The following is a 13606-nucleotide window of genomic DNA, read 5'->3' on the forward strand; positions in this document are numbered from 1 at the left end:
GATGCCTTAAGAGAATCATAGTTACTCCCTCTGTTTACCTGTGCTTGGTTGAATTTCTTTTTTGACATTCAGAGTGCTGGGCAGAAAGCACATTGCGTCAGCACCTTTCAACAGCCATCACAATGCTTTGTTTCAGTTAGACAGTCGGATTCCACTGGTCTGTGCCAGTTCTGAGTCCACAAAATCAAGAAAATCAAAGTTTTATAAAATATGCTGATAATTGTGAAGAAATCATGAAAATAATTCTGGTAAAAAGTGAATAAAATTCTCAGTTCTGTAAAATATGATAGTAAGGAGCTAATACTTCATCTCTTGTTTTGTATCTATTGGCAAAATCACTTTAGATCTCTGACAAACATTTGAAAATTAACAAATTGTATAAAGAATGTTTTTTCTAACTCAGTGTGTTGAGTTTGTTGTTACTTTCACAAGTGTTTATTTGATAGATGTTTGAGATATCTAAGAAACTGGTGAACTGTAATCAGAGATCACATGTAGTTTTGAACTCGTGAAACACTATGACAGTGTAAGAGTCAGATTTTTTATATATGTATTCACACCCCAGTAATTTATACATAAATTATTGTGCTTATAGGTACTGCTTGATGAGTGTGAAAGGGTGCTTTACTGACTTCCACATTGATTTTGGAGGGACATCTGTTTGGTATCATATTATCAGGGGAAAAAAGGTAATAAGTGTGCTTATTTGTTGTTTAATCTTTTTATTAATTTTTAAAACTATATTCAGTATATTTCTTGAGTAATGGTTGTGCATCATGTTCAAAGTATAATTTGAACATGAAACTGATTTTGTTTTTCAAATAAATAAAAACACAAGTATTTAAAAAAAAATACAATACAGAAAGTACTGTGAAAGGGTTACAAATATGTTACAAGTGATATAAAACAAGATTAAACATGACATGTTGAAAAATAATATAAAAACTACTAGCTTTTAGAAATAAACTTGGTTGGATAAGAGTGCTAAGTATTAGTCTTACATGATTCATGGTATAAAATTAATTTAGCATGCTGTCCTAGCCGGTCATATGATTCTCATGATTTTGTACACGGGACAGGCAAAACGAAGCTGTAACTATTGGATGAGCACAAAAACTTTAGATGTGTCACCTACTGGCTATGTTTGTTAAAATAAGTAAATTGAAATTTAATTTTCAAAGCTATCAGGATGATGAATTTTTTGCATATCTGTAGTTAAATTTGTTGAATTTTATACCCATTTTATATTAATAAATTTATATAGACAAGTTTGTCTTCAGAATTCAAATTTTGGATAGATTATTATCCCTTGGTACCATCTATACTTAATTTGTTTGTATCATAACATTATTTCTTTGTGATTACTAGACATGCTGTCATAACATTTCTATGTGATTACTAGATGCACTGTCATAACATTTCTTTGTGATTACAAGATGTGCTGTCATAACATTTCTTTGTGATTACAAGATGTGCTGTCATAACATTTCTTTGTGATTACAAGATGTGCTGTCATAACATTTCTTTGTGATTACAAGATGTGCTGTCATAACATTTCTTTGTGATTACAAGATGTGCTGTCATAACATTTCTTTGTGATTACTAGATGCACTGTCATAACATTTCTGATTACTAGTGATTACACAAGATGTGCTGTGTGATTACAAGATGTGCATAACATTTCTTTGTGATTACAAGATGTGCTGTCATAACATTTCTTTGTGATTACAAGATGTGCTGTCATAACATTTCTTTGTATTACATTTCTTTTCTTTGTGATTACAAGATGTGCTGTCATAACATTTCTTTGTGATTACAAGATGTGCTGTCATAACATTTCTTTGTGATTACAAGATGTGCTGTCATAACATTTCTTTGTGATTACAAGATGTGCTGTCATAACATTTCTTTGTGATTACAAGATGTGCTGTCATAACATTTCTTTGTGATTACAAGATGTGCTGTCATAACATTTCTTTGTGATTACAAGATGTGCTGTCATAACATTTCTTTGTGATTACAAGATGTGCTGTGCTGTCATAACATTTCTTTGTGATTACAAGATGTGCTGTCATTTCTTTGTGATTACAAGATGTGCTGTCATAACATTTCTTTGTGATTACAAGATGTGCTGTCATAACATTTCTTTGTGATTACAAGATGTGCTGTCATAACATTTCTTTGTGATTACAAGATGTGCTGTCATAACATGTGATTACAAGATGTGCTGTCATAACATTTCTTTGTGATTACAAGATGTGCTGTCATAACATTTCTTTGTGATTACAAGATGTGCTGTCATAACATTTCTTTGTGATTACAAGATGTGCTGTCATAACATTTCTTTGTGATTACAAGATGTGCTGTCATAACATTTCTTTGTGATTACAAGATGTGTGATTACAAGATGTGCTGTCATAACATTTCTTTTCTTTGTGATTACAAGATGTGCTGTCATAACATTTCTTTGTGATTACAAGATGTGCTGTCATAACATTTCTTTGTGATTACTAGATAACATTTCTTTGTGATTACAAGCTGTCATAACATTTCTTTGTGATTACAAGATGTGCTGTCATAACATTTCTTTGTGATTACAAGATGTGCTGTCATAACATTTCTTTGTGATTACAAGATGTGCTGTCATAACATTTCTTTGTGATTACTAGACGCGCTGTCATAACATTTCTTTGTGATTTGCTGTCATAACTTTCTTTGATTACAAGATGTGCTGTCATAACATTTCTTTGTGATTACAAGATGTGCTGTCATAACATTTCTTTGTGATGGCTGTCATGTGTGCTTTTTTCCATATTTTTAATGGATGTGTGCTTATTAATTTATGGTACACTTAACTGTTGACCTGATATGACTTAATAACACTTATAAAGTTTTCACACATGGACCTGTATGGTGTTTAAATAAAGAACTATTATACAGAAATATCACCTAAGTGCAGTTCAGTGACTAGCATGCTGGACTGTGGAGTTGATGTTCCATGATTTGTCTTAATACTATAAAACAATAGCTTTCACTTAGTTTTGTCCATAAGCTTAAAAAATGATAAAATACTGTAAGTGAAAACTGATTATAATAATTTGATGTTTTTCCCAAGTAATAGCTGTTGCTTTTATTGCACAATGATTTTTAGATGACAATCTTATAGATTGGTTATCAGTTTTGAAAACCTGTGGTTGTGGGTGAGCATTGTTCATCATAACTTACACAATACAGTTGTTAAAGATTAAAGTATAATAAATAGCGAAATATTTTGTTCCTAGAACAAGTTATTTTATGTGCTATATTTCTGACTTTAAAACATTTTCTGATCATTTCTCACACAGTTATTTGGATCAAATTTAAATTACTAAAATTCGTGAAAACAATGGATTTATTTTAATAGTTATCTTTTGTCATCAGTTTTGTTTGTTATATTTATTTAAATTCCTTTAGCTATACTTGTTTATTCTAGATTTGACTCCTAACTGTTTAAGTTGTTTAAATCTTTATAAACTGTTAAATAAAATAACCAAAAACCATATCAGTTTCTCCTCCAGATGCTAACTGTTATGTACAGATGTCATTGAGCTGTTTGATTCCCTCTTCATAATTAAAGTGTACAGATAAAATTTTAATGAAATTGTCTTCATTTCCAGATCTTCTGGCTAATCCCACCCACAGAAGAAAATCTAACCCTCTATGAACAATGGGTTTTGTCAGGAAAACAAGGCGACATATTTTTTGGAGACACTGTGGAAAAATGTGCACGAATCGAACTGAAAGCTGGATATACCTTTTTTATACCAACAGGTTAGCTAATAATCAAAAAATAAAGTATAAATCTCAACTGTGTGTTTCATATTCACTTTCAGATATTTTCCTAAGTATGGAAAGAAATTACATTTTAAATGTTTGGTATACAACGCAAATTAAAGTTTATAATTAAAATAACATAAGTTGTCATCTCGCTATAATGGACATAGCATGTATGTCAGTATCTATGTATGTAACCAAAATTCCTGTGCCATCTGTTGAATTGCATCACAAATAAAAAATCCATAAAAATTTCTAAACTTTGGAAATCAAGATTCAAACAATTTCTTTATGATATTTCTTTATGATTTCTTTGTAATAGAACACAATCTTAGGTAAGCTGGGTTGATTTTTATTACAAGTTAGCCTGATTTTAGCAGATGTGTTCATCGCTGCTGTATGCTTCCTTATATCTGGTACTGTAACTCGTTATACTCATTTATTTAGTGTAGTTTAGTTCTTTTGGAAGCACTGTTTTCTGTTGGTACTTGTACTTGCTTTAATGCACTTAAATTTAAATAGTGGCATGTTTAGTTAGCAACCAAACAAAAAGGTAAGTAAATGTTTGTATGTCTAGAACTCGTAATGCTGTAGTTGTATTTGTTTATCCTTCTTGTTAGAATACATCCTAGAGTATCAGTAAAGACAATAAAAACTTGCGAGCTTGATGGATGAGAATATACTCTAATAAATTTTACGTCAAAAGCCTTGCAAATGATGAGCAAAAATCTAGATGATAATAAGAAAACCTAAGCAATGACTCATTAAATTCTAATCATTATTAGTACTTGTTTTCTGATACTGATGAACCAATATATATTAAATTAGATACATTATGAAGCATTAGATATTGAAAGGGAAGGACTAACAGACCTAAAATCAAAATTATTTATCTGTATTAGTGGGGAAAGAAGGTTTGTGTATTTCATTGAACATAATGGCTAGTGCCAGACTAAAACTAAGAGTCCATTGTTCAGTTCACAATTATGCTCCACATTTTGTTATTCTGGGTGTGTTGTTAGAGTGAGAGTCAGTTCCCTCATAACAAGAGTTAACTTGCAGAATTTGCTGATCGTTATTAATCCATGAGGTATTTTTTACACCTGTGTAGATGCTCTAATGAAACATTTCAAATATATGTAGTTACAATTCTTCATGCTATAACAAACTGGTATGAAGGCTCTTCAGTATCTAAATATCAGTTAACATTGATTCATTTTGATGGTCATTCCTTCAGTTTGTTTTTGTAGGTATTAGAATGGCTTATTTACAGTGAAGTATCATATAATTACAGGCTGGATTCATGCCGTGTATACACCCGAAGATACTCTAGTGTTTGGTGGGAACTTCTTGCACAGTTTTGCTATAGAAAGGCAACTAAGAATTGCAGATATAGAAGATGCAACCCACGTAAGCTCCATTGTACTTTTCTGTGTAGTAACTAGAGATGGTGAACTTTCTTACATTACTCTTGATGTTTCATAAACGTTTAGTAGCAGAACAACTCTTTATAGCAAGTTGGTTTATTGTCATACTGCAGATTTGTAGACTGATCATATATGCTGTCCTGATATGTGGAGTTTCTGTATGTTTTTCTTGGAATAACATTACATTTTTGTTTTTTAATGTTAATGAGCTTGTATTAAATTGGAAGAATGTATGTATGAAAAAGGTTACATTAAAAATAAAGAACTTGTGCTTATTTGACTGTAAAGCATGCAGTGATGGAAATACATAAATGATACATATAGCAGAGTCAGAAACGAGTAACAGCAGCTAGATGGAAAATTAATTAATTAATATATAACATTATTGCAGCATGTACAAGAGAAAAAGAAACAAGTTGCACAATGCACCAGTATTTTGTATGAGCCCCATGCTCACATACAAAATGAGAATATTAAATAATATTTTCATTCAATAAAGTGGTTTATCAAAGTATAATTTTGTAATATTCTTCCAAGCTTACTGTATTACTCTGCATGCTTGAGATGAGTTTTTGGTCATCTTTTGACTTTTCTAGTTTTTACATAAGCTTTATACTACCTCAAGGATAAGGATCCTTTTAGGTCAAGCTGTAGTTGTATCAGTTTTGGGTTATTTTGACCAATTTATTATTAACGGTACCAGTTTTACTTATCCCCTTCAGAGCCTTGTATACAGCTCCACCTGGATTATCCATTATTATTCAGATCTTAATTTCTTTGTACTTTGTTTTATAGTGTTCCATTTCTGGACAATACTACTGGATTCACATTACTAGTACTAGGCATAGTATGGCTTTCTGCACCTTTATAGGCTTTGTACTGGTGTGATACTTTGGTTGGTTGGATGACAACCAATTGCAATGTGAGCTGCCACCACACAATAGAATCTGGTGAAATTCTTTTTTCACCCAATAATGGAGTTGACATCCTCATAGTATTTTCCTTTTACCTCATTTCATTCTCACAATTTTTATAATCATTTTTATCACTGTATTTATATACATAAATATACATTATTAAAATTTTCCCTATGAAAGTTTAGCCACGTCTCAGTTTGACTTCAAATTAAAGTAACTGGACAGTTGTGGTATGTTTGATAACTGTAAAAGACTGTTTGTTGACATTGCTCATTTTATATGTGATTTTGACACACACTTATTTTCCAGGTACCAATGAAATTTCGATACCCATTCTACGTAGACATGTTGTGGTATGTGCTCCAGCGTTACGTCCACTGTATAGTTGGTAAGAACCATTTAGCGTGTGATGAAGATGGACAACCTATCAGTCCAAGCAAATTCTTGCCAAAAAAAGAGAACATTACAGTAAATGCTAAACCTGCAAATAATGCCAGCGTGATTTCAAGTTACAAAGGGGAAACAGTTGACGTTAAGCTGTTGCAGTCGTACGTTAAACTATCTCATCCACATGCTCCTCGAGTAACTAATCCAAACATAGACATTCGAAAGTATCCCAGCATCAGTACTAAAAAAAATAAAACAGCAAAGATGTAGAGTCAGCTATTAAGCAAGAAGGTTGGTCAGTTTCTCCTGACACAAAATCTCCTGATTGGTCCATTAATGAAGAGGTGTTGGAGAAATCAAAAGAAAGCAAGAAACTAACCAAGTTTGAGCTTTCAGGGCTGAGGGTAAGGATATGTTTCAGTCAAGAATGTACAAAGACAAGTGCAGCAATTTAAGTTTTAATAATTGTAGGAAGGAACAAACTTGTATTTTTGTTTAATTTTTAATTTCAATACTCTTTTTATACTCTGTTCTATCTTTTTTGTCTGTACTTCAAAAATCTTTGTTTTCATTGCAGTTTATTTCTTCTTTTCTTTTTGTTAACTATTAAATTTTTCAGGCTATCATTAACTGGCTACAGAGGCTTCCAACCAATAAGAAATGTGTTCCAGAATTGATTGCCGAACCTGAAGCTCTTCTTTTGGATGTTAAGGTATTTACAATTCCTTCTTTAAAAACACAAATGAAACTGGAATTGGGACTTTTATTTTTGTTGGAGTTTTTTAATAGTTTAATATTCCTGATATTAAAACATCACTAGTTATTTGTACAAGATACAGCTAATAATGTTAATTGAACTCCATAGAAAATTTGCTATGTGCTTACTGTCAGTTCTTCTGAAACTCGTACAAATAATAAAATCTGTAGATCTTTCCACATTTCTTATCAAACTGTCACATCGTAGTTCATATATTTGTCGTGCAATGAGTAATTTCTTTATAAACCAGAAACTCTAACAGACATTCTTTCATTAAATACAAAACTCTTTGACCTCCTTAATTTAGTCAGTAAAAATTGGTAAATGAACAAACTAATTCTGAATGCTCAAAGGAAGAAGGCTTAAAGAACAATGATAGAATAATAAAACAGTCAACTCCAAATTTAATATTTATTGTAATTTGTTTCACGTGAAATAGCCAGAAAAGTAAGAAATGTAAAACCATGGTGTAATGTGGACATAATACTGACTGAAAAAGAACTAAAATCACATTTAACTATTAGCACAAGATTGACCTAGAAGGAATTTACTTAATGGCTGAAATCATGAAAATAATGTTCAGAATATCCTTTCCTTTGTCTGCTCAATTTTTGTGAAATATATTTTTGTTATAAAAGTTCAGGAAAAGTATGAGGTGTTATGAAATGATGTAAGTTCTGGGTTTTACCTTATTCATTTAGAAATCCATTATTTAGTAAATAAATGTTCCTGTATTTATTTGCTTTGTAACACCTTAACTGATAGTTGTATTTCTCTAATGAGCTAAAGTTTTGAAGCTCTGTACCTGCAGAACATTATCAGTAGGTATTTACAGACTTTCTAAGTTTGTGACAATTTTTACCACCAGTATGAAGTGGAGATGTAGTTTTAGTTTGAATTACTTAATAGCTTATGCATGAAATTCTGAAACCTTATCAAATTTTTATTCTCATTTCAGAAATTGCTTCATGAACATAAGAATGATGACCCTCAGTTAGCGTGTACTGGCATACCTGTCCTTGAGGAGCAAACATCCAAGGTCAGAAGTAGACAGAATTGATTTTATGTGAAATGTTTAGTACTTTTCATGTGTTATTTAGACAAACATTTATAATTAATTTTCATGTGTCGTATTCCTAATGTTGTGTGACCTACTTTTAGTGATATCAGTTATTTTGGAAAGTCTCTCACAGAAATTGTAACACTAGTTTATTGGGTTTTTTTTAAATGTAGGTTTTTATGTATGACACAGGTAAGTTAGAGACTCTTAAAACTCATTCATACACAAGCCCATATGGTGTAGACATGATTTAAAGATAGAGTTTTGTAATGAAATATAAGAAGTAATTTTTGTTTATAGATTGCTTGAGGCATTTTTACATAGTTTTTGTAGCAGTTACTGTAATAACTTATGAGTTTCTGTATGACATTAATACATTGCATATCTATAGTGTCCTCAAGTGTGGTATTAACAGCTGGTATGTAGTAAGAGTATCTTGTACTATTTTTTCAGCTACAGTTGTGCACACATTGTGAAAAAAAGTATTGTATACATGCTTTGGAAGTGTTTTATTTACTAACCATTCTGTATGAAACCTTGTTTAGTTCTAATGTGAACACCTACAAAGTTGTAACAAGTGGCTTGTATAACTAATGTATTATATCCCAGGTAGCTTTGAGCAAAACATGATATCAGCAGTGGATATACTAAAGCTAGTGTGGTTGTGATATTATTATTATATGCTATTCAGACTCTTAAAAATCCCTCAGAGACTAAATAATGAATGTTGTGTTTAAAAACGTCTAATGACAAGCATAGTTATAATTAAAGCAACATTGACTGGTGTGCTTTCATTATAAAACTGTAATTACACCAGATGATACATTTTATTTTCTCTAATAATTTAGTTGAGGAAAGAACTTAACACTAATTTGATGGAGAAGTTTTCTGAGGAATTTTTTATGGAATAATCAGCTAAATAAATTTATTAAACAGTCATGCCAAATAGCTTGGAATGTAATTTTTAACTCTTAACACGTTGGCTCCCCATCAATAAGTGGTCTGTTAAAAAAAACAACAACAAAAAAAACCATGATAACTGAGTTATTACCTGGTATATTCATATTGAAAAGTCACTGTTGTTTTTGTTTTTCTTAAAGATTTGTTAAGATCTAATTATGAATTGTAGAGTTTGTGAAAAAAATGTGTGCAATTTAATTCAAACTCTTTCTATTTTTATTACAAAGCAATCTAAACTCAAGCCAAGAGCTAGCCTGTCATCAGGGAAAAAAGAGAAATCTTCAGTTAAAAATATAAGTAAGAAACATCTTGGTGCAAACAAACGTCGACGAACACGCTGCAAGAAGTGCGAAGCGTGCTTAAGATCTGACTGTCGAAATTGTCACTACTGTATGGACATGAAGAAGTATGGTGGTTCGGGAAGATCAAAACAGTCGTGTGTCAGTCGTCAGTGCATGGCAGTAAGATAACTCATAATTTTGTGTAGAAAGTTATTAGAGACATAAGTTTAAAAAAAAAAAACAACCTTGCTTGGACTTTTCACAGTTCAACAGCAGATCTACTTAAAATAAGTTTTCTTCTTTCAAAAATTTTTTTCAAATATATGTACAACCATTCAGCTGTGTATTACATGATCTTTGAAAGTTTTATGCTTGATGTGAACTATAAATGTGTGCATGAATGCTACAATAGTGGCAAAAATAACCTAATTGAAGCAACCCATTAATGATAACTCTCAGTTCACTGGAAATTGTTTCACATTTCTGTTCTCTTTCATATGGTTGTACAATTTTTTGCTAGAATATCAATAGTATTCTGAATAATTATTTTTGCATAAGCTTGCTTATAGGAAAATTACTTGCTTATCATTAATACAAGGCAAACTTTAACACAGTTTAATACAGAGAAACTTTTGAATTTGCCATATGCAATATAACAGTAAAGTTGAGTAAAATTAAGTTCTCTTGCTTTATAGAAATGTGTGTATTTTATCAAAATTTAAACCAAACTTTCTCTTAAATTTCAAAATTTGCAGAAATCCTTCAGAAAACCTGATGAGTAATGTGGGATTACGAGAACTGATTCATTGTAAAGTCATTTCTCTGCTAGTGTTGGTATGGAGTTAATAATTTAGTAGCTGGGCTTATGAGAACTGATTCAGTGTGGAAATAACAGTTCTCAGCTAGTTGTGGTATGGAGTTAATAACCTCAGTGCCCTCCAGTAGCATGTCTGAGGACTCACACCACTAGAAATCAAGTTTCAATACCCGTATTGGGCAAATCACGGATAGATTGGTGTGTAGTTTTGTGCTTAATTCTAAATAAACAAACAAAACATAATCTCACTAGTTGGTCTTATGAGAACTGATGCGACTTGAATAAAAGTTCTCAGCTAGTCATAGTTTTCTCATACTTCAAGCTTCATATTAAATAATATGATATATTAAGTACTTATTTTTGTTACTTCTAATTTATTTGTCTTATTTATATCTTATTCCTGTACATGAAATACATATAACTACATATTTTTTTCATCACTAGCAAGCTCAGTATGGCCAAGTGGTTAGGGCATTCAACTTGCTAAAAGTTGCAGGTTTAAATCCTTATCACACCAGACATGCTGCACTTTGCTCGTGGTGATGACTAGCTGCCTTCCCTTTTGTCTCACATTGCTAAATTAAGAACAGCGAGTGCAGACAGCCCTTTAGTAGTTTTGTGCTTCCTACCATCCTGTATGTCTTTCCTTACAGGAAACATTTCTGAAACCTGCTTATACAGTCACATTTTGGCAGTTTTCTTTGTACAGAAATGACAGGCTGTGTGATGGACAAGTGCATTGGGGGGTGGCACTGTTGGTAAATCAGCATGTTCCCACCTTGTCTTTGCCACTCGACACACCCTTGGAGGCTGTAGCTATCCGTGTGTCCTTGGGTCATACCATTACTGTTTGTTCTCTCTTCTTGTCATCTGGAGAGACCTATGATCCGTCAGTCCTTGATGCTCTTATTGAACAGTTTCCGTCTCCATTTTTAATCCTGGGGGACTTCAGTGGACATCATCCCCTGTGGGGAAGTGTTGAAATTGAGAGGAGGGGTCACTATGTAGGGCATATGCTCTCTGATCACAACCTTTCTCTTTTCAATACTGGTTCTTCTACTTATTTCCATGCACATAGTCAGTCCTTTACTGCTATTGATCTCTCAGTTTGCTCCCCTTCATTATTTTCCCATTTTTCATGGAGGTTTGATAATCACGAAGCAGTGGTAATTTTCCTATAATCTTAAGAGATACTGGCCGTGGTCAATGCCACCCGACCTGTGTGCCCCAGTGGAAGCTGGATCAAATAAACTGACCCTGTTTCACTGCTCTTGCAGAACCTGATCCTGCTCTCATCGGTAAGCCATCAATAGATGATTGACTGTATTATACAGGCAGCTGCTCAATGCATTCCTAAAACCTCAACATGTTATTCTCGTCTGTGGCGGAATCCTGCCTGCCATATGGCATGGAAGACTCAAAAATGGGATTGGGATACTTTTCTCAGGTACTCCACACTCTCACATTGCATCGCCTTCCAGCAGGCCGGTGCATATGCTCGGTAGGTAAGACGTCAAAGCCACAAGAAATCTTGGATTAAGTTCACAAACAGCATATCTTCTACAACCAGTTCCAAATTCATATGTGACAAGATTCAAAAGGTCAGTGGGCAATATAATTCTGTCCCCCTCTCAATCTTGCTCTCTGATGGCCAAGAAGTAGCTGATACCCAGAGCATTGCCAGCATTGCTAATACACTAGGCGAAAGCTTTTGCCAGGTATCTTGCACTTCTTCCTCTTCCTTCTTAGTCATCAAGACTGAGATAGTGATCACCTCTTTCCTTTTGAGCCGATTTTCTTTATAATTATAATCGCCCTTTACATTGGGGGAATTCAAACTGGCAGTACATCAGTCGGACCTGATGACGTACACTATGAAATGCTGCACCATCCATCTTCTGCTTCTCTTGCTATTCTTCTGTTTGTTTTTAACTGGATCTGGCAGGAGAATGTTTTTCCTGATGCCTGGTGCCAGGCAATTGTCCTACCTTTCTCTAAGCGTGGGAAGGATCCCAAGATTCCTTCAAACTACCATCCAATTGCTTTAATGAGCTGTTTCTGTAAGACCTTGTGAGGATAGTTAATGCTCGTCTTGTTTGGTTCCTCGAATCAAACAACCTGCTCTCATCTTCCCAGTGTGGGTTCTGAAGACAGCGCTTCACCATGGACCACCTGATTAGACTTGAAACGTCAATCAGAGAAGCCTTTCTCAAACAACAACTTGCACTAATATTCTTTGACATTGAGAAGGCTTACAATACAACATTAGAGGTATGGTATTTTGCAAGACCTTGATTTATATGGGTTATGTGGCCATTTGCTCCTTTTTATTAAAAATTTTTTAATGGTCAGGCAATTCAAAGTTTGTGTGAGTTTGACACTTTCCTGTTCTTTTCTGCAGGAACTTGGAGTCCCTGAAGGCTGTGTTTTGGGTGTCACACTTTTCAGTATAAAGATTATTGCCATCACTGAACAACTCCCTCTCACTGTTGTAAACTGGCTATGTTGATGATTTTCACATCTCATGTCAGTTGTCAAATATGAGGTATATTGAGCAGCAGCTACAGACTGTCCTCAATCTAAAACCATTTGCATGCACTTTTGCCACCAACAGGGTATTCACTCTGATCCTGAAATTCGTATCGGTGAAGTTGTACTACCTGTGGTCCCTCAGACAAAGTTCTTGGGGCTTATCTTTGACCGTAAGCTGACCTTTATACCACACATCAAGTACCCACAGGTCAAATGTATAAGAGCACTGAACATCCTCTGTTCTCTCTTCCACCACTTGGGGAGTGGATTGATGTTCTGTGGTAAAGATATATTGTGCTCTTATTCAATCAATACTAGACTATGGATCACCTCGGCCTTAAAGATGCTGGATCCCATTCATCATCAGGGACATAGGCTCTGCAGTTGGACTTTCCCTACTTTCCCTGTTCAGAGCTCATACACAGTCTCATGAACCTTCTCTACCTCTGCCATTTGCAACTCTCTTTACTGTATGCTTCGAAACTTTGTTCCTTACCAAAGCATTCCACCTGGGGTTGTGTTTTCCTCCCTTGGTGGGCCTTCCTTTTTCAGAACAGATGATCTGCTATTGCTCCTTTTGTTCTTCATATCCAGGTGCAGTATGATGAATTGGGTATGTCCTTGGATAACAATGCTGTATCCACTGGTCAGCCCA

General features: G+C 33.7%; 1 pseudogene across 1 annotated transcript in view; it reads left to right on the forward strand.

Moving 5' to 3' along the window:
* Positions 1–13606, forward strand: part of LOC143253746 (lysine-specific demethylase 2A-like) — a 58668-nt pseudogene that overhangs the window by 35665 nt on the left and 9397 nt on the right. Inside the window, exons 7-13 of the transcript XR_013029839.1 lie at positions 596–689; positions 3657–3810; positions 5108–5223; positions 6467–6948; positions 7164–7256; positions 8260–8340; positions 9549–9782. The product of XR_013029839.1 is annotated as a lysine-specific demethylase 2A-like (transcript). The remainder of the gene's footprint in view (positions 1–595; positions 690–3656; positions 3811–5107; positions 5224–6466; positions 6949–7163; positions 7257–8259; positions 8341–9548; positions 9783–13606) is intronic.

The sequence above is a fragment of the Tachypleus tridentatus genome, chromosome 6 (genome assembly GCF_004210375.1).
Source record: "Tachypleus tridentatus isolate NWPU-2018 chromosome 6, ASM421037v1, whole genome shotgun sequence".
NCBI classification, from domain to species: domain Eukaryota; kingdom Metazoa; phylum Arthropoda; class Merostomata; order Xiphosura; family Limulidae; genus Tachypleus; species Tachypleus tridentatus.